Source organism: Rattus norvegicus, chromosome 12 (assembly GCF_036323735.1).
Source record: "Rattus norvegicus strain BN/NHsdMcwi chromosome 12, GRCr8, whole genome shotgun sequence".
Classification (NCBI taxonomy): domain Eukaryota; kingdom Metazoa; phylum Chordata; class Mammalia; order Rodentia; family Muridae; genus Rattus; species Rattus norvegicus.
The window spans coordinates 2,412,594-2,440,148 of NC_086030.1; the positions used below are offsets into that span (position 1 = coordinate 2,412,594).

At 41.6% G+C, this 27,555-nt stretch overlaps 1 pseudogene; it reads left to right on the forward strand.

Moving 5' to 3' along the window:
- LOC134481224 (uncharacterized) overlaps positions 1–23,478 on the forward strand; it is a 46,992-nt pseudogene extending 23,514 nt beyond the window's left edge.
- Positions 23,479–27,555: the final 4,077 nt, after the last annotated feature.

The window sequence follows — 27,555 nt, forward strand, 5'->3', positions numbered from 1 at the left end:
CTTCCGCTCTTCCCCCCCCCCCTCTCTCTCTCTCTTCCTCTCTTCCTCTCCTGGTTTGACACGATAACCTGTGTGTGTGTATGTGTGTTTCTTTCATCCTGTAGGCTTTCGCCCGATTCTCGGTACCGTGTCGGTGCTGGCGCCGACAAATGGAGGTCCCACCGAGATCGGAGAAGAAAGGGGGTACCACCTACGGGAAGTCCCTGGAGCCTGGCCGGCATAGGAGAAGGGACGGATTGGAGGTAAGATGGGCCAGAAAAGGCCTGGATGATTTGGGCTAGCCTGAGTAAAACTTGTCATAAAAAAGGGACAAGGTCATGGTAAAGTGTTTTTGCATATGCGTTCTGCTAGAGTTATATTTTAGTCTTTGGACCCTGACTAGAGATAGTTTACACCCTAGACATGAGAGAGAATGGGTTTGGGAAAAACAGTCCTCCCGGACTCTCCGCAGATGCTTTGGAGAAAGAGAAAAATCTTTTCAGAGCTCTCCTACGAACAGAGGGAAAGCAGGAGACGTCCTGCCTCTCTGCTGGCTCCTATTGGAGAAATGCTTATTTCTGGTTCTAGGTTCCATAGGTAGGATATGTGTGTCCCTTCGGTGGGACACCATCTAGTTTTTTCCCTTTATGTCTATTGTCTGTCCTTGGTGCACCAAGCTGTCCATGTCTGTCAGTTTATGTCTGTGGTTTTTGTTTCTCGTTGTTTAGATGTTTTATGTTTCATGTTCAAAAGGAAAAATGGTAAAAACTTTATCTGTCAATCGTTCACACCTTGTTTTGGTTTTAACTCCTTTCGAGAAGGAACAGATGAGTGAAAAGCAGTTTCAATCGACCTTTAGAGCCCTGCACCTGTAGCTTGGAGCATAGGTCAGCTGGAGAAGCTGCCCGAGGGCTAAGCGTCTCCACGAGCTGATCTTAAAGGCACCAACAGCTCCTCAGCTTCTATGTTAAGGGAGCGGATGGTTGTTTCTTTTAGAAAAATCCCTGACTTATTATGAGACTTAGCAGGTGACAAGGTGCTTCTCTTAAAATCATAGCTAGAAAAGTAAAAATGGTGCTTGGTCTAAATATTAAAGATAGGTGTAGCAACTTCAATTTTGTTTCTGATTGGTTTTAAATGTATAAATGTGCTCTACATGCCTTGGTTATGGACTATTGGCTTTTAAGTTATTGGATATGATTAAAATGTATAATATTGGTGACAGAAAGTTGACATAAAGCTGGTAATTTGGATGGAGTCATTCTGGACAACATGTGGCATGAGCCAACCTAGGGAAACAGGTCTAAATTGAGAAAATATTTTTATAGAATTCGTACTCTAGAAACCAGGCTTCTAAAAGAATTTAGGACAATGTCTCTTTGTTGAGGTATTGGACACCGCACCATCGTGCGTTCATATGTAGGAATTGGCAGTCAAACTTTGTAGCATGAAGGATAGACTCGGTGTTTTGGAGACTGAATTTTGGAGACTAGTTTGTTAGAGGTTAAGTTTTGCTTTCCAAAGTTGTGGTTTGCCCTGAAGTTATCTGTATTTTAATGCTAATTCCACTGCCCCAAGGACAGCTGCCTAGTCACTACTCAGAACTCAGGTGACCTTGTGGTTGTGCTCTGGTGTTACAAGGAGAATTTAAGGATTGTGATTAAGGATTGCCAGTGTTTCATTGACTAACTCAAACTTATTTATAATTGAGAAAAAATCAAACAGGTAGAGATTGTTACAAGATTTACGAAGGATTGATGAGGTTTTAGAACTTGTGAGAGCATTAGAGCTTGTTTGCTTACTTCAACCGCCATTTCAAGACAGATTTAGAGGATTGTTTTTATGCAGTTTGTTTACATCCTGGCGATTGTTTTTATTTTGTGAGCTTGCTTATAATTTTAGAGAGCCCATAAAGTGATATCATTAAAAATTTTTACAAAAGAATGGCTAATAGCCTTATTATGTAATTTTTTTGCTTCTTCAATGTAAGAAGTTAGAACTTTGAATCTTTCAGTGTATATGGAAATTTTTACTACAAATCTTTGCTCTCAAAATGAGCTTTAATATTTGGGGAGTAGCTGTTACACTACTCCAGAAAAGAATATTTGAAACTAATTTTAAGCTTCTAAGGATATGTTAATTGCCAAAGTACCTCACCTTACCAGAGGACTTAACTTTGTTATCCTCATTGGAGATAAAGCTTTTGTCATTAGTACAAAATTGTAGGCTAGAGTCATGGAAGTATTTTAAAAAGAAACCTGGTGAAACATACCTTATTCCAAACAGCAATCAAATTGGTTATTACAAAATACAAATATTTGGCCTATTACATATACAAATTTCAGGCAAAATTGATAATTTTATTCCTTGCATTCTTTTGTATTTCCTGTACATTTGTGCATGCAACCCATAGAAAATGCGCTTAGTGTATTTATAGGTGGTTCATCTAATGAAAAGGCTACATGTACGATTGGATCACTTGTTTATTCTCTTCAGTTCCCCAAGCTTCAACACAGACTATTAAATTACGTGTTGTTGCCACTGTTTTTAAATGTTAAAAATCAAGCTTTCAATTCATATACTGATAGCCAATGTGTGGCTTGTGGTTTTACAATTGATTAAAAGTTTTTGTTTTTTTTTTAGATACTACTAGTCCTCAAATTTTACAGTCACTTAATGCTTTATTAAAGGCAGGTTTTCTACATGAAATCAGTGAGTGATGATTTCAGTGTGAATTGTCTGACTCTTCCTTCTGCTCTTCCACTCTCTCTCTCTCTTTTCCTCTCTTCCTCTCCTGGCTTGACACGATAACCTGTGTGTGTGTATGTGTGTTTCTTTCATCCTGTAGGCTTTCGCCCGATTCTCGGTACCGTGTCTGTGCTGGCGCCGACAGCTCTGCTCTCCAGAGTCAGCAGAAATGGCATGCATCAGCAACACTGAGCCAGGAGATGGAGACATTAATTCAGTGTGCTAGCTAGCTGGTGGCTTTAGGGTAAGTCTCCAGTCAAAAACCTTATGAGTAGGGCTCTGCAACAGGACCAGCTTGGGAGCCACTTGTTAAAGCAGAGAAGCCTACTGGAGGAAGGAACCATGTCACCAGTGCTTCATGGATCCCTTTCCTCCACAACAGAAAGACACTGGGGAGAAACATAACTTTCTTCTATGAAAAGGCATTTTTTTAAAGGTTAAGCAAAAGAAAAAATTAGACCAGCAATGCATAATGGAAATAAAATACAAATCACATTTGTGATTTCAAATTTTCTAATAGTCCTATATTTTAAAAATAATAGGTCAAAAGAAATGAGCGAAATTTGAGGAATACATCATGGTTCTAGTCAATGCATTATCATTTAACATATGATCAGTATAGACATTACCAATGACGTCATTAACACTGATGTATTTCGTATTAAGCTCTGTATTCAGATATGCATTTTACACATGTTGGCACAAAGCAAAGGTCTTGCATCCAAGGGGCTAAGTGTCAAATAAATGTGACCAGAAAGGTGGCTTCAACTTGCTGGATATAAGATGAGAGAGAGAGAAAGAGAGAGAGAGAGAGAGAGAGAGAGAGAGAGAGAGAGAGCAAGAGCACAGACAGAGGAATCTAGAAGAGTCCAGAGCAGAAAAAGAAAGCTGTAAACTGAACATTGCCAACAGACTGGACAGGGCCAGACTCTCTGCAGGAGCATAGAGAACAGAGAAAAGAGGGAGAATAGCAGGGTTGTAAGGAATTTGACTGGCTGGGGGCAGGGAGCCTGTGAACGCAGGAGGCTGGTATGCTGGCATGGACTCTGAAATGTGCAATAATACCTGGTTACCTGTAACATTGAAGAAGCCTGGATCTCTCACAGGGTAATGAGAACCACAGGTACCCATGTGTCCCTTCTCCTGGGTAAGAGGAACAGAAGGTAGTTTCACAAGTTCCAGAGGAATGCTGACTCTTACCTAACTGCCACAGGCTGAGCTCATTGGACTTCCCCTTGGGATTCGGGGAACTGAAGTTTCCTATGGACCTGACACCAGGGGGATAGTAACATGATCTTTTATAATAATAAAACAAAAGACAGTCTAGAATCAATTTACTAAGTGAATTAATAGGGAAATATAGGATAAGTTGGCTAATACCCCAGAAGGGAAATCTCTGGTATAGGTTTCAGATGCTGTCAGATGACATTTGCACCTTTAGGGTTGTTGTGATCTAAATTACAACATCTCAAACATTTTACATAATAGTCACAAGAATGAGGGCCCATGGCTTGCCAAAGAATGATACCCGGACTCATTGAGTGTGTTATTCTGCAGAAATCCAGCATGCTGGAGTCCCCCATTAGCAAGTCAGAGAGACTACCAATGAGTTTGCAGGCATGATTTAAAGTACATTAGGGAATCCTGGGGTAGGTGACTGTACTGGCTGGTTTGTGTGTCAACTTGACACAAGCTGAAGTTATCACAGAGAAAGGAGAATCAGTTGAGGAAATGTCTCCATGAGACCAATATGCAGGGCAGTGATCTCAACTAGTGATCAAGATGGGAGGATCCAGCCCATTGTGGGTGGTGCTGTCCCTCAGCAGGAGTCCTTGGGTTCTATAAGAGAGCAAGCTGAGCAAGCCAGGGGAGGGAAGGCAGTAAGTAACATCCCTCCATGACCTCTGCACTAGCTCCTGTTTCTTGACCTGCTTGAGTTTCAGTCCTGGCTTCCTTTGGTGATGAACAGCAATGTGGAAGTTTAAGCCGAATAAACTCTTTCCTCCCCAACTTGCTTCTTGGTCTTGATGTTTGTGGAGGAATAGGAATCTGACTAAGAGAGTGACCTCTATGATAATGTCAGGTCCATCTCAACTATATGGGAGTGTCAGGACTGGAAATTTGTCAGGCAGGTCTGAAAACTGCTGGTGACCCTTAGTCCTTGCCTCAGGCTAACTGCTGAGGCCTGGAATTGCCCAGTTCATGGAAACAGATATTTAGGCCTAGTCTCCTTAACTGCCAAGTTGAAGCCTGTTGTGGAATCAGCCTACCTTTCTCAACAGTGATATCAGGGAACATATAGGCATTGATAATAAGTAACTATGAAGGAAGTAAATATAGGACAAGATCTAGAACATTTCATTGCTTAACAATTTCCACGTTCTAATCAGACTGTGATCTTTAACTCAGATGTGGCTTATGCTCTACAGTGGCTCCTGTTGTGCTGAGACAGAGCAGAAACAGATGCCGATTACGGTCCTTGCAGGTGTGCATCTCCAGAAACTGACCTTCCTTCCATCCACTCTTTGGGGCTTTGGTAATTGAGTTTGCAGAAACAAATCAACGATTGGCAGAAATAAAGGAACAGAATTACTAATGTGCAAGTAGACAGCTGTCACGCTGAGCATGAAACTCAGAGACGAGCCCTGACGATTGTGGCTTAAGGATTCTTTATGAGGAGGACAGAAGTGAGGCCACACCAATTTCAGAGGAGGAGTCAGTGCTTTATAGGGGACATGGGCCAGGCACATGGAAGTGACAGCATCTGGGAGCACAGTCTGCCTGGGATCTATGGGCGTGAGTTCTCTTCTTGTCTCCTGCTTGTTATCCTTCAGGAAGTTCATCCTTAGGAGCTTTACACAGATAAAGGAGCTTCAGAAATGATACCTAGCTTTTATTTCAGGTGCAAAGGAGGACTGACTGCAAGCCAGAACTCCTAAAGCTGGTTTGTTAATTTAAAAAACAAACAAAAAACAGACAAACAAACAAAAACATCAGGCTTCACTTTGAAGTATTTGTGTTTTCTGAGTTCCAACACATTGCTTTACTCAGCTCTTAAGAATAAGATCCAGGATTTCTAGGAGCATGACATGTAATTCCACATTACTTCAGCTTTTGCTCAAGTAAATAGCAAACACCTTAAGTACAGAGTCATCCCTTAACCCAAGTCCTACAGTCAATGTCTGGGCCCTGGGCGCTCTAACAAGTTTGGATAAATGACCACCAAATGTGTGTGTGTCTGTGCCTGTGCCTGTGTGTGTGTGTGTGTGTGTGTGTGTGTGTGTGTGTGTGTGTACATATACAACTAGCCACATTAGGAGGAAACCAAATAATGAGACCCACTGACTCATCCAGCCAAGTCCATCTTCAGGCTCCTGCACAGGATTAGGCTTGAATACAAAGTGGTCAGGATGTGGTCCATTCCACCCATTGTTGATCCTGGCACTGTCTCAGTGGCACTCTCTCCTTGTGAAACCTCTTTCTAGGGAACAAGTTCCTTTCTTTTCTTCTTCTACTTCTTTTTTCCCCAAGGAGACTCCTTGGAAAAATACAATTCCTTGGAACCTCTATTCCCAGGGGCAAAAGGCACAAGGATGTCTCTCCTTAGAACATCTGATGCTACGATGGTGGTGATAATTTGCAGCCTGATCTGAATTATTCCTATGTTTGAAAGCAGTGTTTAGAATTTAGTGGGTGATTTATCTGTCTGTAGGGTTTATATAAATACTACTTACTAGTCTTTCATATTATTTGTTTTTCTTTTAATTTTTCTAAGAGAAGACATGGGGAATCCATGGCTGGATTTGAACTCCTGATCTTTCTACTTCTGCTTCTGCCCAACTTCTACATGCTTGCAAGTATTGTAATGTGCTTTTAGTATTACAGGGCATACATGTGCCACCAGGCCTGGCTAGTCTGCTAGTTTTCATGCTATTCTATTTTAAATGTCTTATTTTTGAAGTGATCTCTATACATTTGTATCCAACCATCTATACAACTCCAGGCGAAGGTGCACCCCATATAATAAAGCCAATACTAATATATATCCATATCCATATATATATCCATATACATATGGATATATATACATATACATATATATATACATATATATACATATATATATATAATCAAAGAAAGACTTGCTCTGCTTTTCCTTCCTTCCTTCCATAGCCCAGGCTGACCTTGTACTCCCTATCTAAGCCTCTCATGCTCTCATGTGCTGGGATTGTAGGTGGATGCCATCACTCCCAGTCTTGATAGTTTTACCTTGAAAAGCTCTTGTAAGTTTACGAACTTTAAATGTCTGTTTTTGTTTCACATCAGCCTTCTTGGGTTGGTTCAGGACATACTATCCAACACAGGACCCCTTAGTATTAGTAAAAACAGCAGCATAAGAAAAGTAATTCTCACCTTCCCTTCTTCCTATCACAAACTATAACATCTAGGAAAATTTTCCTAGATTTCCCATTTTCCTTCCCCATACCAGATAATATGACCCTCATTTTAAGAGGCGACTTTCCTGTACTCAGGTGACAAGAGCACTCTACTCTTTTAATCTTAATCTCTTCCTTGTACTAAAAAGCCATAGATTATGTAATTTATGAACAACAGTTTAGGTAATTTAGCTCTCAACTCTAAAAGTTGGCCTCCAATGCTATTTCTCTATGACAGACCACTCTTCCTTAAGACTGAGCACGAAACTGCACAAGTCAGGACAGGAGAGTTGGCCAAGTAGTTAAGAATGCTTGGTACAATTACAGAGCATGCAGGTCTGTAGGTTGATGGTATTATGCAGGTGAAGGTAGGCCAGAAAAAACAAGGCCTGTCGTTGGACAAAAAGGAAGGGAAGAGGGAACTCTCTTTAGAAGTGAAGGAGAATCAGGAGAGAAGGAGTCAGAGGGAGGGAAAGGACCTGGGAGAACATGGCAGCAGATGTTAAGATTCTTTTCTGTGTATAGATACAGGTAATAGTGAATATTTCCAAGGGATGGGTATGTACAGGACTTTGTGTTGTCTAGATGGGCAAATTATCTTATCAATTGGATCAGAGGTTATTATGTGATGTGTTCTTTCATGTGGTGACTTAATTGAGTTCAAGAGAAGGTGTGATGGCAGGAAGCACCAAGCCTGCCACGAAATTGGGGTGTGTATGCTTGGTGTGGAAACAACCTGCCTTGGGGACTTAATGGGTAGATAGATTGCTGCCGGTTTCAGAGAGTAGCCATCAGCAGTGTGAGATGGGAGGGAGCTTAGCAGGTGACATATTTGCTGACTGAGATGAAAATAACCCACAGATGACACGTGTGTTGATACTAGTGGGGAATAAAAGAAACCATTTTTATTTTTTATAATAACACAGGTTTGGTACCCAGCACTCACATGGTGACTTCCAAACACATTAACTCCAGTTTCAGGGACATAATACCCTCTGAAGACACTCTTCTTCAGAGAGCCCCACCATGTCCACTCATCATAGTTTTCTCGAAACTCCTATCTAAGGGGACCTGCTTAATTCTGCTCTCCTAAGTCTACTTCCTTCTCTTTATTCCCAGTGTTATCCAGTCTACTTTCCCCCACATGTCCCTGAACACTCCTCTCTCATCTATCCACACCCATTCCCTCACTTAGAGGATAGTACATGGTATAAACCTGATGAATATTTATTGACTGCATGAATTTCTGCTATGAAAAATGAAGTATACTGTTAAAACTTCTAAAATAGTTTTAAAATATTTATTTTTTCCCCACACCTTCCATAAAAAACTTATGGCCAATTTTATTCAATCTTGTGGGAAAATTTGTCTTTCTTGACAAGGTGCCCTGATGTCTTTGGTTTTCTGCTGTATGTTTAAGGAATTTTATTTAGGGCATTAACCTGAGGGCAACAGAAAAGTGACAGATGTGTTCTTTGTCCTCATTGTTGAGTGCTGCAGCCACCAGGCAATGTGTGGTGAACAAATACTCGAATACACCATGTAGCTCGTGCAAGTGAGAAGGAGAAATTTTTTATATTATTTCACTGTGATGGGTTTGCATTTCAATGGCTGCATGACTAATGGCTTATATATGGGAGAGATCAACTCCATCCTTAAATACTGTATATAAGCTGTTTTGTTACCAAACTGGCCGACAATCTCCTTCTTATTTAAGTGCAAGGATACCAGTTAAAATCACCTCCAATCTCGAATATGTGAAGGTTTTGCAGAAGAAATAACTGGTTGAGAATAAAATTATCAGCAGACATAAAGCTTTTAATTAAACCAAGATGGTCAGTACTCTGAAACAAGGCAGGGCAGATCCCCGTCTCTTTTCTTCTCTTCACTGCCAACCACAGCAATGACAATAAATAATACCCATGCTCCTCTGCAAGCATGGTCATCATCATTCTCATGGGCACAACCCCTAAGGCTGTCATCACCCCATTTCCCAGATGCAGAAAGTGAGGTTCCAAGAACACTACTTGGCAACAGCAGACCCAAGACGCTAAAAGTTTATGTGGTCCCAGGGACAGGCCGCATGTGCCATATCACTTCCCTTCCCATACCAAGATCCCAGATATTCTTAAAATAGATGAAAGATCATTTAAGAGCATCTCTTGCCAGCACTGCTTCTTGTACACATCAATGCTGTACACACACAAAAGACTAGGTGGATTCAAATCACAAAGCAAAACTGAATTCCACGTCATTCATTAAATTATTGAGCGTATTAAAAATGGAAGTGTGAGAGGGGGATTGGGACTCTAATTTTGCAGCACAAACACTTCCACCCACATGCCAGCCTCTCATTATGGTTCTGTGAAGGGGCACAGATGATATCCATAGCCTTCATTTCACTCAGCTCTTGCTAAAACTGTGAACATACTAAGTCATCACTGTAGTTCATAGCAACAAGGAATCCAGCCCACCCATCAGGCTCTCCTTTACCTGTAGGGGAGCCCAGCACTTCATAATTTCACATTAATGAAGAGTAGACTCCGTCCTTGTTTCTATCTTGCATTTAATTTCCACAATAATTTGAAGAGCATGCGGAATGGGGATCACGTGAGGAAATGTAAACAGTGCTCAGTTACCACAGCTCTGAAAGATATGTTCTTCCAACAATGTAGGTGACTACTCTATCCAAGCCTCAGGGCCATGTCCTTGACCTGGTTACTCCCTGAACTAACACATGCATAAGATATACTTTTTCAAAAGCTGACTCCCTGAGTGTTCTCTAAACCTGCACACATGCTACTGGAGAAATGGCCAGAGGAAACTTACCAATACATACGACCTTTAAGTTGTCTTTCGAGTGTATATATGTTGTTCCCTAGTCTAGACATTCTGACTCTATCCTACACTTTCCTACATGACAGTGGCTGCTCTCCATCTTCCTCACTCTCCTTTCCTATCTGTGCCTTCAGCCATTGGCCTATTTCTCAGAGAAAACAGAAATGGCTAGAAAAGAAAAGAAGCTTTCCAAACTCCTTCGGACAAGTGTCCCATGCACCCCGTGTCCCCATCTGTGAACAGTGCTGCCTTTATCTGAAGCTATTTCTTTCTCTTCTGTTAAACTCCCAGCCCATGAGTGCCAGGGTTAGTCTTGTGTTTGTCAGACTTACTGGTGGGACAAACTGTCTGTTAGAAATCATGTAAAGGAGGGAAATCTTTTGCTTTTGTTTCCTTGCTTGTGGTTTCAGTCCAGGTCAGCTGGTTCCTGTGGAGAGGCAGAATATCCTGGGAGGAAACTAGGGTGGGAGGAAAGCTCCAATCGAGGAACAGCCAATTGACATGGGGGCCAGGAACCAGAGTGTAATCTTGACCTATCTCCCAACATCCTTTATCTGAATTGGAACCCACAGCCTCTGGAGAGCCACCCACATCCATGGTGAGCTGTTCCATTCTAAGACCGCATCCCAGCCACTCAGAGGCATGCTTTACTAATCTCCTAGGTGCTTAATACCATCAATTCCATAAGCAAGAGCAGTCGTCACAATTCCCATTTTAAACACTATGTGCTACTTACCTTCTTATACAAACAAACACCTCTGTCAACCCCACTGCCACAGCTAATAACCCTTCTTCTCCTATCTTCTAGAGCAGAACTCCCTGGAAGATCCCTTTCTGTGTCCTATCCCCTTTTGCAATTCTCAGTTGACTCACTGTGTAACAAACTGCTTTTGTTCAAATTAGCAGTGACTGCTACATCCGGAAATCCAGTGGCTCTTAGTCCTGTTTTCTGTTTTGATACTGGCTGCTCCATTGTCTTGTATCTGCTCTCCATTTGGTCTTCAGGAACCCTGCTTTGCTGAGGAATCCTCAGTTTCCCCACTGTTCTCCCCTGGATTGAAGAGCCACACAGACTCTTGTTCGTCATCTCTTCTCTTCTCCCATTCCCATGCATTTTCATGGCTTTAGCTACATGCTGGCATGCTGCCCTGTGTAATCCAAAGGCAGTGTCCCCAGACTCATAGCCAGTTGCTCATTTCCCCTGGGAATTCCAGTGTCTGGTAGATCTCTCAAAACTTAGCTTGTCCCAAACTAGCCAGGGACATTCCTGAAACTTGAACGACTCTGTCTTCTATTTCTGAGTCTATGACAAGTCCAGCCTCTTGTTTACTAGGTCAATGTCTTACCTGACTCCCCCTCCTTCTTTCTCTCATGTCCCAGGCAATGCACCACGGTCCACAGTGTTTGTGATCCAAGTGTGCTGAGCCTCCGTCCACTTTTCACCCTCTCTGCTCTTGCTCAGCCCCACCCGGTCCTCATCAGCTGACCTCAGCTGTGATGGCTTCCTGAGTATCTCCCTGCTCCTTGCGTTGCTCCATAGTAGTCGATTACAACAGTCAAAGTAGCTCCTGTAAGATGTCAGTCAGAGAGTGTTCCTTGTAATGTCATTTGCCTTAGTATAAAAGCTGGAGTCTTGGGTGATGGGGAGATGGCTCAGCAGTTCAGAGCGTTTGTGACTCTTCCAGGTGACCCATGTTTGATTCTTAGCACTAATGTCAGGTGGCTCTCAACTGGGAAGGATCTAGCTGCAGGCATTTTTTCAACAGCTCAGCCCGTGTCAGCACACAGGAACAGAATAAAAAGGGGATTAGGCATGCTGTCCTTGCTCCCCCTTACTCTGATGAGACCCCAGCCTATGGGATGCTGCTGCTCACACTCAGGTGGACCCTCCTATGTCAGCAAATCCTCTGAAAATGACCTCACAGACTGAGCAGTGGGTGTAGCAGAAACAAAAGATTGCAGGTGTTTTACATGGAGATAAACTTCTAAGAGCTAATACCCTACTTTTAATCAGCTCTCTGGGACCCCAACCTTCAAACCACATAAATTCAGCAGCAAAATAGTACATTCTGAGGTTGAACTTTCTCCTCTGCAGGAAGAAGAGAGGAACCTGGTAGCTGGTTTGGTCCAAGCAAGGTGCTTTCCCTGTGCTCTGCTGGAGGCATAAACTCCGTGAACTGAAAATAGCCAAGAAAACAACTATAATTTCCTCCTTGCTTCCTACAAAGGATTGAACAAAAATGCTCAGGCCCTCCCGGGCGATCATAAAGAAGTTTAAAATTGCAAATATTATTAAATACGTAAGTAAATGGGAAAAACTTCAATTTCTACCATGTTCATTTGTTCTAGGATAATAATATTCTCTGGGGGCTGGAGAGATGGTTAAGAGCACTGGCTGCTCTTCCCGAGGTCCTGAGTTCAACTCTCAGCAAGCACTTGGTGGCTCAGGACCATCTGTCTATGAGGGGATCTGGGGCCCTCTTCTGGCATGCCGGTGTACATGCAGCAGAGCACTCATTAACTAAAAAAGCAAACAAAAAACAAATAAAATTTTAAGCAATCTGAGGTTATTTTGTTCCATAAAACCAGAAGACCTTTGCTAACTCCTAAAATCCTGTGTGAGAAAAGCACAGGCTCTGTTGCTAGGGACTTTTATAATGAAACCACTCCCAGGAAGGAAATTTGAGAGTGGCTCTCCCCAGGAGTGAGTGAAGTGGGTAGGAAACACCATAACATCTACTTAAAAGAGTGTCTATTGTGAGAAGTGCTGATATATTTTTAAACACTTTAATTTGGTACTTAAAATAATTATATGAAATATACAAACACATGCTATATTCTTTTTAAAGCTCTCTCTGTGTGTGTGTGTACAGTTTTGTGTATATGTGTGTATATGTTTGGGCATGTGTGTGTACATGTGTTTGTGTATGTGTATGTATATGTTTGGGCATGTGTGTGTACATGTGTTTGTGTATGTGTGTGTGTGTGTGTGTGTGTTTGTGTGTGCATGTGTATTCTCAAAATGTGCACCAGTACATACATATGCACTGGTTCAAGTGCTCCTTTTTGAGCATATATGACATATATGCATGTGCCCATACAGGACAGAAGATGGTACTGGGTCTTCTGGAAATGGAATGGTTTTGATCCACCTGATTTGTATGCTAGGAACTGAACTCCGGTCCTCTGTAAAATCAGCAAGAACTCTCAACTCCTGAGGCAGTGCCCTGCAAACCCTGCTCCATTTGTAAAGGTTTTTTTTTTTTTTAACCTGTCTATCAGTACAACATCAGAAATATTCCAATACTGCTCTTCCCAGAATTCTATTCACCTTCAACCAAACAGCAAGGCTTAGCCAATGGCTCACCCAACCACAGAGCTCAAAGTTGTTTCCAGAGTTCCCTATGCTACACCGGCTCGGCTCTTTCCACTTGGAATCTGGGCACTGAAGCATCTTCTCCAGCCCCATCAACAAAGGCACCGACTCAGAACAAGAGAGCAACTGACCAAATACTTGAGTGACCCTAAGTGCTTGTAGAAATCTGATGGTCAGAGCAGGATGGCAAAGGAAAACATGATGCTGGTTAACAAAAAAAGTTCTCCTGCTTTAGAACTGACGGTTTCCAGAAACTTTGCTTCAGCTGAGCCTGTTTCTTCATCCATCACAGGGTTACCCTGTAGGGTTAGGTACTTCAGACATCATGGTGGCACATGGTGCATTTCAATTTAGAAAGCCTCATAAGTCACTTCTAGGAGATGCCAAAGAAGACAGTAAGGGAGTACAGCCCTCTCTTGCTTCTCACAGAGGCAGAACGGGCAACCTCTGTCCTTCACTGTGTTACGGGCATTGGGGCCCTGCTTCCAGGTTGGAGATAAACTCAGAGAGACTCCATAATTTATGGCTTTAAGTATGAAAAGAGATGCAAGTGAATTCAAATTAAGTAATTGCATCAATTATTTTAAGTGTTTGTTTGGTTTTCATTATATTTAGGAACCTTCGAAATCCTCTCACTTAAAACTTATCTCAAAAACAAGTCTGCTAAAATGATTTAGTAGGTGAAGGCCAGGGTTGGCCACAGGCATATGACAACTTGAGTTTAATTCCCTAAGATCCACATGGTAGGAGACCAGAGCTGATTCTAACAAGTTATCTTCTGTCCTCCTTGTGCCTATGTGCTCCCCTCGCCCACACAAAATAGCTACATTAAAATGAAATAAGAAAAAAAGAAAACCTCAAAAATAACTTCCCAAAATTAAAAATAACATCACTATATACATTTATGTAAAGTGTAAACGTTTTCATATTGCCTAGATATTATGGTGTCATCCCAGTAGAATAACTATTCTTGATACATATTCATTCACTTTAATCAGTTTCCTTGCTAAACATGTCTCTAAAACTATCTCTGCTTTTCTTAGTGTATTTAATGGGTTTATATTATTTTCATTATATAAAACACGTAAAATTTTTCACAAGGGTATATATGGCTACACATTTGAAGTTGTTGATATTTTATGACTCTTCTTTCTAGACCACACTATTTTGATTGAGAAATGATTCTTTCTATAAATGCTGGGGTAGCTGGAAAATTCAGGAATTTTGCTAGCCATATAATATTCTTGTCTAATTTAAATATTTTTAAATGTGTATTTCTCTGCCATTTAAAATTTTAATTTCAAATACTTTTTTAATTTTTGAAAATTTCACATTGTATTTGCATCATTTCTTCCACTCCCTCTCTTCCTCCAACCCCTCCCATGTCTCCATTAACACTCCTCTCAAACTCATAACCTCCTGTACAAGTATATATGTACACACACTCACGGGCACACACACATGCACGTGAGCACACACCCAGACACACACACACCCAACCTGCTGATCTCACTTAGTGCTTCTTATATATACATTTGTCCAGGGCTGACTTCACTGAGCACTGGATAAAAGCGAGACATTTCCTCTCCCCTCCCCTTCTCGTGTTCAAATAATTACTCTGGACTCTGAAGGACCCTACCACTCACTCACAGGCGGTGAGCTCTAGACTTTATTCCTGCTTTGAGGTAAACAGTGAGATTCCAACATGAATGGCAAAGAGGGAATCTCTCAGAATCCTTTTCACAAACAGCCATGGCCAACAACTTCTTGACTTTGGATCTCTAAAACTCAGACAACCCTTTATTAGCACACATGCCGTGGGTGTCTTAGAGTCCACTGAGCAGCTCAACCAGCGAACATCTGCTAGTTGCTGTTCAGTCATGATGGTGGGCCTAGTTTGCTTTGTAGTGCTATGTTAAACACCATGTAAACTCTGGGAGGAGGGATTTATTTGACTTACAGGTCTGATCATTGAGGGAAGCCAAGCAGGCACTCAGGCAGGAGCAGAGTTGGGGAGTGTGGAGGAGTGCTGCTTGCTGGCTTCTCTCCAGGATCACATTCAGCTGCCTTCCTTATACCTCCCAGAACCACATGCCCAGGCACTTCACTGCCCAGAGCGGACAGGGGGCCTCCCACACCAGTCAGCAATCAAGACAATCTACCGAGACATTCCTACAGGCCAGTAAGATGGAAACATTTCCTCAACTGATGTTCCTGCTTCCAGATGACTCTAGTTTGTATCAAGTTGGCAAAACTAGCACAGGGAGTTTAGATGGCCAGCCATGGGGGCAGGGTGTGGGACAGAGAAGATCTATTCTCTGCCCTGGAAACAGTGGCTCCAAATACTTGGCAGATTACTTGACAGGCAACAACACAAAAGGCTATGTTTTCTTAGCATAGCACACTGGTGGGGCTAGTGAGATGGCTCAGGAAGTAAAGGCACTTGTCATCAGGCCTGACAGCCTGAGTTCCATTCCCAGATTCTGTATGGCAGAAGGTGAGAATGACTTCTTCAACATTCTTCTAACATCTACATTGTGTGCTCTGGCAAATGCATGTGCACACAAATGTGTGCATGTGTGTGTGTGTGCTCACTACACCCCCACACACATATAAAAATCAACAATAATAAAATTCAGCGCAACCCCCCCCCCCAAAGGAAAACTCATCCTAACAGGAGTTTTAGAACTCAGAGTTTTCAAAGGAAAATTGGGGAGAGACTCATCTCTGGAAATGAAGATCACTAAGACACATAACTTACAGGTTTCTAAGTCATCTACTCTCCTCAAGTTTAAACAGAAATTTCCAGGTCCTGGCTCAGTTCTTCTTGAGTTCAAGATAATATACTAGCAATAATCAGAGCCATGGGGCTAACATCATTCTTTTTCCAAACAAGTAATACAGTAATAACTAATTTTCTAGAGAAGGAAATAATACAGTAGGAATTGAAGCAAAATCATTTTACACTAAATTATACACAAAATCTTTAAAAATTAAAACAAACTATTCAAGGAGATCTCACACTTGTGGTAGTAAAATGAACCACATTAATGAACCACAAACGCTGGGGCTTCACTACCAACCCCATGGCCACCAGCCCTGTGGCTACCCAGTACTTGCAATGTGGCTAGTTCAGAGTGAGCTATGCTGGAAGAATAAAATATGTCTTATATTCAAAGTATTTAGCACAACAGAAGAAATGAATACCGAAATAGTTTTATGGCTCCATGTTGAACTAATGTTTAGGATAAATTGGTTTAAGTAAATGACATTACTGAATTTAATTCCACCAGCTGCTTCTTGCTGTTTTAATGGTGATTCAAACATTGAAGAAGAAAGTTTCTGAGCAGCGATCCACAGAACTTTCTCAAACTGAGCAGAACTTTGGAGTAGAAGGTAAAAGATTAAAGAAAACACCTGTTGAGATGTTGCAGCATGGAATGTTCTTGGGAACATCAGGCTACTTGGGGATAGATTATCTGATGAAACGAATAGCAACCATGGAATTTGGGTTTGTGCGTGCATGCATGCCTGTGTGCCTGTGTGCGTGTGTGTGTATGTTTGGTACTTAAGAAATTGAGGAGTAGCCTTTTTTTCTCCTGCTAAATATGATCAGCCCCTGGCAAAAACCTTAGCCTTCTGTGGAACTGAGTTTGTGAATTAAGGGACCCAAAGCACAAATGTCTCTTTTGAGGTTAGTGTCATATTGCAATCTCTTCCAGTTCCAAGTAAGATCAACAGTCACACTGTGTTCCAGACAACAACCCCAAAGTGGAATTGGGTTATAGGAAACCATGCTTATTTCTTTCTTTGCTTTATGCCTTTGTGGATCTGACTTCCACACACTGAGCAGCCACTGCCCGGGACTTGCCTAGCTGGAGGGATTCACCCAGTCTCTACCATTTCCTCTTCCTCAACTGCCTTTTGGGATTTACATTTGTCTTTTCCTCCTATGGGCCATCAAGTATGCAAATTCACTTGGGTTTATCTATCTACAGGTTTTGGTAGGAAGGCATCATCCCAAAATGTCATCAAAACTGGAGGAACTCAAATTTGAAATCCAGAAATGTAAATTCGAGAGGCATGAACTTTATCAAATCCTGGACCTTTATATCTATGATGATTGGGACTACAGGTAGTCATTATGCCCAGTAACCTGTTCGCTGTCTTGTGCTCTCTCTCTCTCTCTCTGCTAACACAACATTACCTCATATCATGAGAGAGTTTCACCTCTCATCCTGGATCTTAAGGAGCTTTGGCAGGCATTGGCTTGTGAGATAACCTAGGTGCTGTGTTTTGGGTCAACCTCCTTTGCACTTGTCCCTGAGCTTGTATTAAGGTAGATTCTGTCAACAGACGGAAGGACCTGGTCACACTTGATGCATCTAAGTGAGGGAATGAGATTCCTGTATGCCATCACTCTTTTACTCTGATTTTGTTCATTATACACAGATTCTATGGCACCTCCATTGATGTAATTGGCATCCTAATTGTGTTTGTATATGGGATGGTATATATGTATGTGAAAGTATTTGTGGGTTTTATGCTTATGGTCAGGGAGTGTGGGGAGTTTGATGGGATCTAAGGATCTGTCTGATGGACAGTTTGCAGGTCATGATAGTGTGGAAGCCCACATGGATCAACAGAACTCTTTGCATCTTCTATTTACTTTGGTGGTAGATAGGACTCTCCTGAGGGAAGGAGGGGTTACAAATCCTCTTCCCTGTCAAAGTAGTTATGCCCTCTGGGAATTCAGGTAAGAATAGGAAACAAGGTTTGAGAATCCCTGTTTTCAAACAAAAGAAATCTCATCATAATTATCTGTTGGACCCAAGGCTGTGACACAGACTGGAGGAAACTTCTTACAGAATTAGTCAATGCCTTCATGCTTACCTGGCCAACTCTTGAAAGTCAGTTCCTTGGAATTGGTAACCTGGCTCTGTTGTCCTGTGCTCAGGATAATAAGTTTAATCAGCACAAATAGGACCCAGTTCAAAGGAGCAAGTATGTGGTATAAACTGGGTTTAAGTAATCCAGTCAATAGTCTGATTTCACGTAATCTTTTTTGACTGATTTGAACTTCATTATTTTTTTGACTCTATTGTTCTTTTTTTTTTTTTTTTTAAGCTATCAACGGACCTAGAAATGGTGATTGTGGTAACAAATTCTGAACATTTGTTGTTCCCAAACAGGCATTTCACAGGTTCCACCCATTCCAGTACAGAGGGTCTTTGCAGAACCACATCTCCATAGCCTTTTTAGGAGTCCTTATTTCAAAATAAATGTTTGCTGATTTGCGCAGAAATATTTCCTTGAAAGAATTGTTGTTGGAGTCTCACTGTTGTGTTTTTACTCCAGTCTTTGTGTTTGTCGCATTCTTCCCTCCCCTCTCATTTCTTAAATTTGAATTTTTATTGGATTTTTTTTTTTTTTTTACATTTCACCTAATTCTGAAATCATGGGTTCAAATGGTTATTTGTTCCTTGGGCCATGCCCTAACACAGTCTGGATGTTGAATTGCCAATACTTCAATCTGAACATGCGATGAGAATGATGGCTTTGCAAATGATAACCAACTCAATAAGTGATGCTATGGAGAGGTACAAGGAGCTCATATGAGTGAACAGTTCCTACCGGTGAGTCACTGACAGAGATGAGAACCCAGCACTAGGCAGGGAATGCTTCTGTCCTGTATGACTTTGAACAAAAGTCAGGGCTCTGGTTCTGTAGTGTCTGACTCTTAACAAGAAACCTGCCTCCTGGCAAGGGTCTTAGATTTGTAGCTCTTGGACTCAGTCGTCCTACCTGTGAAGAGTGTTTAAGACCCTCCAATTGTTTTCCACATTAATGATCCTCTACATAGAAGAGGTTCGCACCATGATGGGAATATCAATCAACTGTGAACCTCTAGGTCTCTGACAGGAGATTTAAAGATCTGTGATCCATGAGAAACACATGGAAAGATTGTATAGCTATTGGGTCTTCAATTACCCCTCAGAGGTGATTTCCCCACTATGTGAAGATGGTTTTAGCATACCATGGACATATAAGCACCCATATGGACCATTTCTTCTTCCTTGATTCATATAAACTCTCTTAGTGTCAGGATTTTCAGAAGTACTTTGATTCATGTGGAATGTGGATTCTGGACTTGACCTCCTGTAATTGGTGCTAACTTGTATACTGTTATTCTGGGGATATCTGGGGATGAGGATCCTTGAAGTAATGATTGTACTGGCAAGAGTGATAGGTACATAGAAGCTGGCTGGGATTTACCATTTTTTGTTTCTGGTTCAGCATCAGGCACTCCCAGCTCCTGTGTGAACAAACTCAATTGAAGAACCATATACAGATTTTGCTGAATGAGAACAGAGAACTGCTGGTGGAGCAGTCTGAACTGCCAGCATCCTATTTGGAGGCAAAGGGGTTCTGTGAAGAGTCCAGAATGAACATCTGTGTCCACAGTGCCAAGCAACAGCAGGTAGGGTTAGGTCTCAGGGTCAGGTTGTCCTCGTGTTCACCATAAACATTGACAAACCATTATAACTGTCTATTGACTGACCTAGGTCGCATCCAAGTGTTCATTTATATGAAAATTTACAAGGCTTTCTGTGGAGATAGCCCTTTTTCAAGAAACTGCATGTTTGTAAAGCAAATGCTCCTGCTCTTCGAGAATCTGCAGTTTATTAGGAAGATAGGTTGATCACACATCACAACACTACATGTCATTATGTGTGGAGGGTGCTATGTGGGAGCTTCTCTTTAGACTTGCACAGGGCTTTGAGGGATGAAGAAAAAGCCCAGAGCTCATTTTCTTAACAGAGATCGTGTGAGAATCCAGGAATTAAGTAGTTTGTAAGGAGGAGAGAATGGTGGAAATGCCAAATAGATGGTGTTTATTGTGATTTTGTTCTTCCTCCCCCTTTTTCCCCGTATATGAAGATGGTGCCTTCATGCTTCATAGATCTTGGATAACTGACAGAGTCTGAGTAGCAGCCTGTCATTTCTATCTCATTTGAGGGCTCCTGGAGAGTTCATATCTGGGCCTTACAACCTGAAGCTGGTTAGAAGAGCAGGGATGTGGAAAAGGTTTCTCAAAGGCTGAGGGTTGGCATTAGAGTTGTGACTTCAAGAAAAAAGTTATTCATATATACCCCCAATTCTCACTAAGAAAGGTGCATTGCTGTGAGGACCTGCATCTTCAGGGGCATGTGGGGAGGCCAGTTAATGACATGTGATTTTGTCCAGTCATTCTCTACCTTAGTCATTTGAGCTAGATCTCTCCACAAACATGAAGCTTTCTGTTTTGTGCCGGAAAGCAATCTTTGCATCACTTGTCCTGTTCCAGGAGGAGCCCCTTCTCTTATTTGTCTCAACAAACCCTTAAACCATCCAGCTATTTTAAAAATATGGATTAGATTCCTTCACTTTACCTGAATAGAGGTATCCCCCTGGAAGATTCTGGTGTGTCTCATTGGCTTCACCATGATCATGTGTAGTGAGCCATATTGGATTTGGGCCTGGCTGCTTTGTAACTGCCACAGTAAAAGTCATGGGATTGTTGGACAGAGGCCTCTCCCATGTATTTACGACACAGGAAGAAAAGACCAAGTAGTAAACCCGGTGTCTCCACTGCATGACCTCTGCTGAGCCCGGCTGATGCATGTGGAACTAACACACCTGGACCACACCTGGGTGGTGGTCAATTTACTTCTGCCTTTTGCTTCCTCAGCCTTTATCCTGGAGATTTAGGCTGGTCTTCTCGGATTTCTCCCTAATTAATTCAGGTCTCCTAGTTGGTCTTTTGTTACCGAAGTCATGAGCCAGGTAGTCACGAGCCAGGGTTTCCCACTGTGCTTCCCAGTTATTTTCTACCTGGAGACTTGGGTATATAAGTGGTGAATAAAGCTACAGGAGACTCTCACTCTTCTTCCTCACTCTCGCTCTTCAACTCTTCCTCTGTCTCTGTCTCTGTCTCTGTCTCTGTCTCTAATATATATATATATATATATATATCTTCCTCTCTCTTCCTCTCCTGGCTTGACACGAAAACCTGTGTGTGTGTATGTGTGTTTCTTTCATCCCGTAGGCTTTCGCCCGATTCTTGGTACAGTGTCAGTGCTGGCGCCGACAAATGGAGGTCCCACCGAGATCGGAGAAGAAAGGGGGTACCACCTAAGGGACGTCCCTGGAGCACGGCCGGCATAGGAGAAGGGACGGATTGGGGTAAGATGGGCCAGAAAAGGCCTGGATGATTTGGACTAGCCTGAGTAAATCTTGTCATAAAAAAGGGACAAGGTAACGGTAAAGTGTTTTTGCATATGCGTTCTGTTAGAGTTATATTTTAGTCTTTGTACCCTGACTAGAGATAGTTTACACCCTAGACATGAGAGAGAATGGGTTTGGGAAAAACAGTCCTCCCGGACTCTCCGCAGATGCTTTGGAGAAAGAGAAAAACCTTTTCAGAGCTCTCCTAGGAACAGAGGGAAAGCAGGAGACGTCCTACCTCTCTGCTGTCTCCTATTGGAGAAATGCTTATTTCTGGTTCTGGGTTCCATAGGTAGGATATGTGTGTCCCTTCGGTGGGACACCATCTAGTTTTTTCCCTTTATGTCTATTGTCTGTCCTTGGTGTACCAAGCTGTCCATGTCTGTCAGTTTATGTCTGTGGTTTTTGTTTCTCTTGTTAAATGTTTTATGTTTCATGTTCAAAAGAAAAAATGGTAAAAACTTTATCTGTCAATCGTTCACATCTTGATTTGGTTTTAACTCGTTTCAAAAAGGAAAAAATGAATAAAGAGCAGTTTCAATCGGCCTTTAGAGCCCTGCACCTGTAGCTAGGAGCATAGGTCAGCTGGAGAAGCTGCCCGGGGGTGAGCGTCTACATGAGCTGATCTTAAAGGTGCCAGCAGCTCCTCAGCTTCTATGTTAAGGGAGCGGATGGTTGTTTCTCTTAGAAAAATCCCTGACTTATTCTTAGCAGGTGACAAGGTACATCTCTTAATATTACAGCTAGAAAAAGTAAAATTGGTGCTTGGTCTAAATATTAAAGATATGTGTAGCCACTTCAATTTTGTTTCTTATTGGTTTTAAATGTATAAATATGCTCTACATGCCTTGGTTATGGACTATTGGCTTTTAAGTTATAGGATATGGTTAAAAAGGTATAATGTCAGTACCAAAAAGTTGACATAAAGCTGGTAATTTGGATAAAGTCATTCTAGACAACATGCAGCCTGAGCCAACCTAGGGAAATAGGTCTAAATTGAGAAAATATTTTTATGGAACTCTTATTCTAGAAACCAGGCTTCTAAAAGAATTTAGGACAATGTCTCTTTATTGAGGTATTGGAGACCACACCATCGTGCATTCATATGTAGGAATTGGCAGTCAAACTTTGTAGCATGAAGGATAGACTTGGTGTTTTGGAGACTGGATTTTGGAGACTAGATTGTTAGAGGTTGAGTTTTGCTTTCTAAAGTTGTGGTTTGCCCTGAAGTTATCTGTATTTTAATGCTAATTCCACTGCCCCAAGGACAGCTGCCTAGTCACATACTCAGAACTCTCGTGACTTCCCAAAGTTGTGGTTGTGCTCTGGTGTTTCAAGGAGAATTTAAGGATTGTGATTAAGGATTGCCAGTGTTACATTGACTAACTCAAACTTATTTATAATTGAGAAAAAAATCAAACAGGTAGAGATTGTTACAGGATTTACGAAGGATTGATGAGGTTTTAGAACTTGTGAGAGCATTACAGCCTGTTTGCTTACTTCAACCGCCATTTCAAGATAGATTTAGAGGATTGCTAACAGCCTTGTATTATGTAATTTTGTCGCTTCTTCAATGTAAAAAGTTAGAACTTTAAATCTTTCAGTGTATATGGAAATTTTTACTACAAATCTTTGCTCTCAAAATGAGCTTTAATATTTGGGGAATAGCTGTTACACTACTCCAGAAAAGAATATTTAAAACTAATTTTAAGCTTCTAAGGATATGTTAATTGCCAAAGTACCTCACCTTACCAGAGGACTTAACTTTGTTTTCCTCATTGGAGATATAGCTTCAGTTGTGTTAATACAGAATTGTAGGCTAGAGTCATGGAAGTATTTTAAAAAGAAACCTGGTGAAACATACCTTATTCCAAACATCAATCAAATTGGTTATTACAAAATACTGATATTTGGCCTATCACTTATACAAATTTTTCAGGCAAAATTGATAATTTTACTCTTTGCATGCTTTTGGATTTACTCTAAATTGTTCATGCAACCCATAGAAAATGTGCTTACTGTATTTATAGGTGTTTCATCTAATGAAAAGGCTACATTTATGATTGGATCACTTGTTTATTCTCTTGAGTTTCTGCTGCTTCAGCACAGATTATTAGATTATGTCCTGTAGCCACTGTTTTTAAATGTTAAAAAATCAAGCTTTCAATTCATATACAGATAGCCAATGTGTGGCTTGTGGTTTACAATTGATTTCAATTACTTAATACTTTGCTAGAGGCAAGTTTTCTACATGAAATCAGTGAGTGATGATTTCAGTGTAAATTGTCTGACAACTCACTGTCCTTTCAGTGCTCTGGCTCAGAGAACTAAACAAAACCATAGACCCAGCTCTTTGAAAATGGTAATGGAGTTGATAACACACCCTCACGAAAAGAGGAAGACTCCATTTGCTTACTTTCAATGCCCAGCCTCACCCTGCCAACTCAGGGATTTCTAAATAAGGCTAAATCTGGACCTTGTTTACAGGATTTGACATTTCTAATTAATGCTTATGTTTAGGCAAATAAAGCTGGTGAGGGGCTGGAGAGATGGCTTAGTGGTTAAGAGCACTAAGTACTGTTCCTTTATAGGCCATTTAAGAACTCAAACTGGATTGCCTGGACCCCTTAGCAAGGGAGGACAATGATACCAGGCAGATTATAGGCCTTACATAGAAACAATTAGTCAAAAAATCTCATTCTTTATATCACCAAAACAATAATTGGTAAACAAGTCAATTTATAAATACTCAGTGTCCTCAATTTAATCCTCGAGGACTTATCTTAATAAATAATATTTTAACAAAATTTCAATAAATAAAAAGGGGGAGTTATCCCTGTATGCTAAATAATACTCTTTTTATTTCAATTTTAAAATTTGAATGCCAAGGTTTATGGCACCCTACAACTAGGCATACTTCTGCCTAGGTGAAATAGAAAGATCCACATATTGGCATGATCCTGTCCAGGTATTTTATATGGGGAAGAGGGAATCTTTGTGTCTTTTCTACAGGATGCTACAGGAGTGTGCCAGCTGCCTGAGTGGCTGGTGAGACATGCTGATCCTGGGAGCATGAAGATTCAGCTCTCATGGTTCGGGTTCCTGGAGTCATTCCTGTGCCCTTAGAGGAAGACGGAGGATTCCCCCTCATCTTTTGTCATCACAGAAATTCTGGCGTTGCTGCAGTCATTGTGTCCCGTCCCACTGCGGCCTGCGCTCCAACCCTCTGTGCACTGCTGATTGCTGGAGAAGACTGGACTCCAGCTGTTACCCCTGCCCCCCTCATTCCCCTGGTGACTCTTGCTGCCTTGACTGGTGTTGTTATCTTGCAGTCTGTAGCTTCACAGGAATGCCATCTGTGTGAAGCTGCTGTGGACTGGGGAACTCTGCCCTGGTTGTGCAGATCTCAGAAATGGTTCCATTGTCTGCTGGTTGTTCCAGAGAAGAATGACCGATCCTGAACTGTCCTGGGAATGGCTGCTATTGTAGCAGCCATTACTGCTGCAGCCATTGTGTCTGCAGTGTCTGGAGTTACCCTCCCCCAATCTATTGTTAGGCAAGCACAGTGGGTGAACTTTCTGGAGTAGTTGCTAACAATTGGGAATTCTAAATTTTATTATAGGAGCAGCTTGACTACGGCCCTTGGTGGTAGCAGCTGAGGAGAACCAGATGAGGTGCCCACTACTTATCGGGAGAGGCTCAACTTCCACAATCTCTTAAATTAATGCCATCTGGCCCCTGCTCTTTCGCCCCTGGGGTAAAGTAAGAGGAATGAGAGGATGATCCAATGTAGCTATCCTCAGGGACGGGCAACTTCCTCTGACCCTTGACCAATCTAAGACAGGAACCTTGGGGGTGACAAGGTGATCCTATGACGGATAAGGCTGGGGTTTGAGAGGTCGATCCTAAGACAGAGGTGGCTACATCCCGTTTAAATGTACGGGCCAGTCAAATGCTCCTCTGCCCAGTTTCTCCCCCAATAAACACACACGTATAGCCCAGAATGGTGTGTTACAGCATAAGTTCATTCATAGCCATTGGGTTGCAGTCCTAACTGCAAGAGTGGCTCGCCATGGCCGAGCTGGGCACTCTGTGAGGCATGTCTGATCTCTCTCAGACCACTACTTCCACCTAATAGTCTTTTATAAAAGAATAACGGGGGAGATGCAGTGAGCCATATTGGATTTGGGCCTGGCTGCTTTGTAACTGCATGGCCACAGTAAAAGTCATGGGATTGTTGGACAGAGGCCTCTCCCATGTGTTTATGACACAGGAAGAAAAGACCAAGTAGTAAACATGATCCATAAAATTCTTTCTCTTCAAAAAACTACAACATAAATTTTGATTAGTTTAATGAACAAAGACTATTAAATGCACCTGTAGAAATTATTGATTTGAATCACTATAGATAATAATTTGATATTAAATACTGGGTAGTGGTATGGGATTGCATTTTAACTATCTGAATTATGCTGTTTCAAGGTTATGTTAAGTGACTTTTTTTATAGACATGTACAGTATTAACACGGCTTGCATTCAAATCATTGTTCTTTGTCCTTCATTTTCTTTTTGACTTTTTTTTAGTTTTTCATATTTAAAAGCATGAAGCATCTTAACATGTGTGCACAAATGAGTACAGTTGCTTGCAAAATGTAGGAGAGGGTACCCAATTTCCTGAGCTCGATTGACAAGTAGTAATGACCCACCAAGTATAGATACTGGACACTGAACTTAGGTTCTCTACTAGAGACCAAGTAAAACCCACGAGCCTTTTCTATAGGTCCTGCTTTTAATTTTTGTTAAGGGTTTAGTTCTGTGTGCCTTTCTTCTTCATGAAAACAAGTTTATCGCATTTGATACAAACAATTTTGGGTAAATATTCATCTTTAATAAATTGGGATTCATAATTTTGAACTGTATTTCCTATTGATTTTAGTAAGATGATATCATACTGACATATACTATCAGAAAATCCTGCATGAAGTCACCATGACTAAAAATAGGAATAGAGAAGGCTTAAAAATTATACTTCATTAAAGCTTGGTATGTCCACCATTCATCACATTAAAGTAAGCTCATATGTGGGAAAAGATACTTCAAATCAATCAGTTGAGGATTTGCCTTATTCTTATACAATCAACTCAGCTCATTTATATTCTACCACTGTGAGCAAATTCCCTGCCCAGGTGACTGCCATGTGGTTTTTCTAATCATTATCTTTTTGAATTTTGCTGTACATATGTCTAGTTTGAAAAATTTGAAACTTAATGAGGCTTGAATGGATTAAGAAAGAATCACCATTGTTTCCTTCATTTGCTCAGTCCTTTTTCTTCCCCTTCGCAACACAGCAAATTGCCTTTATTTCAGTATGCATCCACATTTCAACATTTAGTGGTCCTGAACAGGTTGGGGAGCATGACAGTGAGCCAGGAGCCAGGCCCACCAATCTGCAAACGATCTGTGAACATGGTGACACAGAGCTCCTCTGGGTCCCTGCTGAGGGTCTGAGGAGCAACACTGAAACCCATGTTTGCAGGGTCAGGGCTTCGTGTTCCAGCTGTCAGGCTCCACACCAGACCAGATGGGTGGTCAGGGTGGCTGAAGCCCTGTTCAAACCTCTTCAGTGTGTAAAAGCAAAGCAATTATGGGAAAAGGAACCAACTCAGAACCATGTGCACCAAGGACTCTCCACATGGCCTTTCACTAGGCATATATCCAAGGACCCTGAGTGCTGGCCCATCTGAGTCGCCATGTGACTGCTCTGTTCACCTCTAGACCTGAGCTCAAAGCTCAAGAGCTGATGGTGGTGGCAGGGCCGAGGACCCGGTGCTCCCTTCCCAGGCTGATAGCAGGTGAACATGTGTGGTCCGGAGCTAAGTGAGGGAGGCCAGCCTTTCTCAACCTCATCTG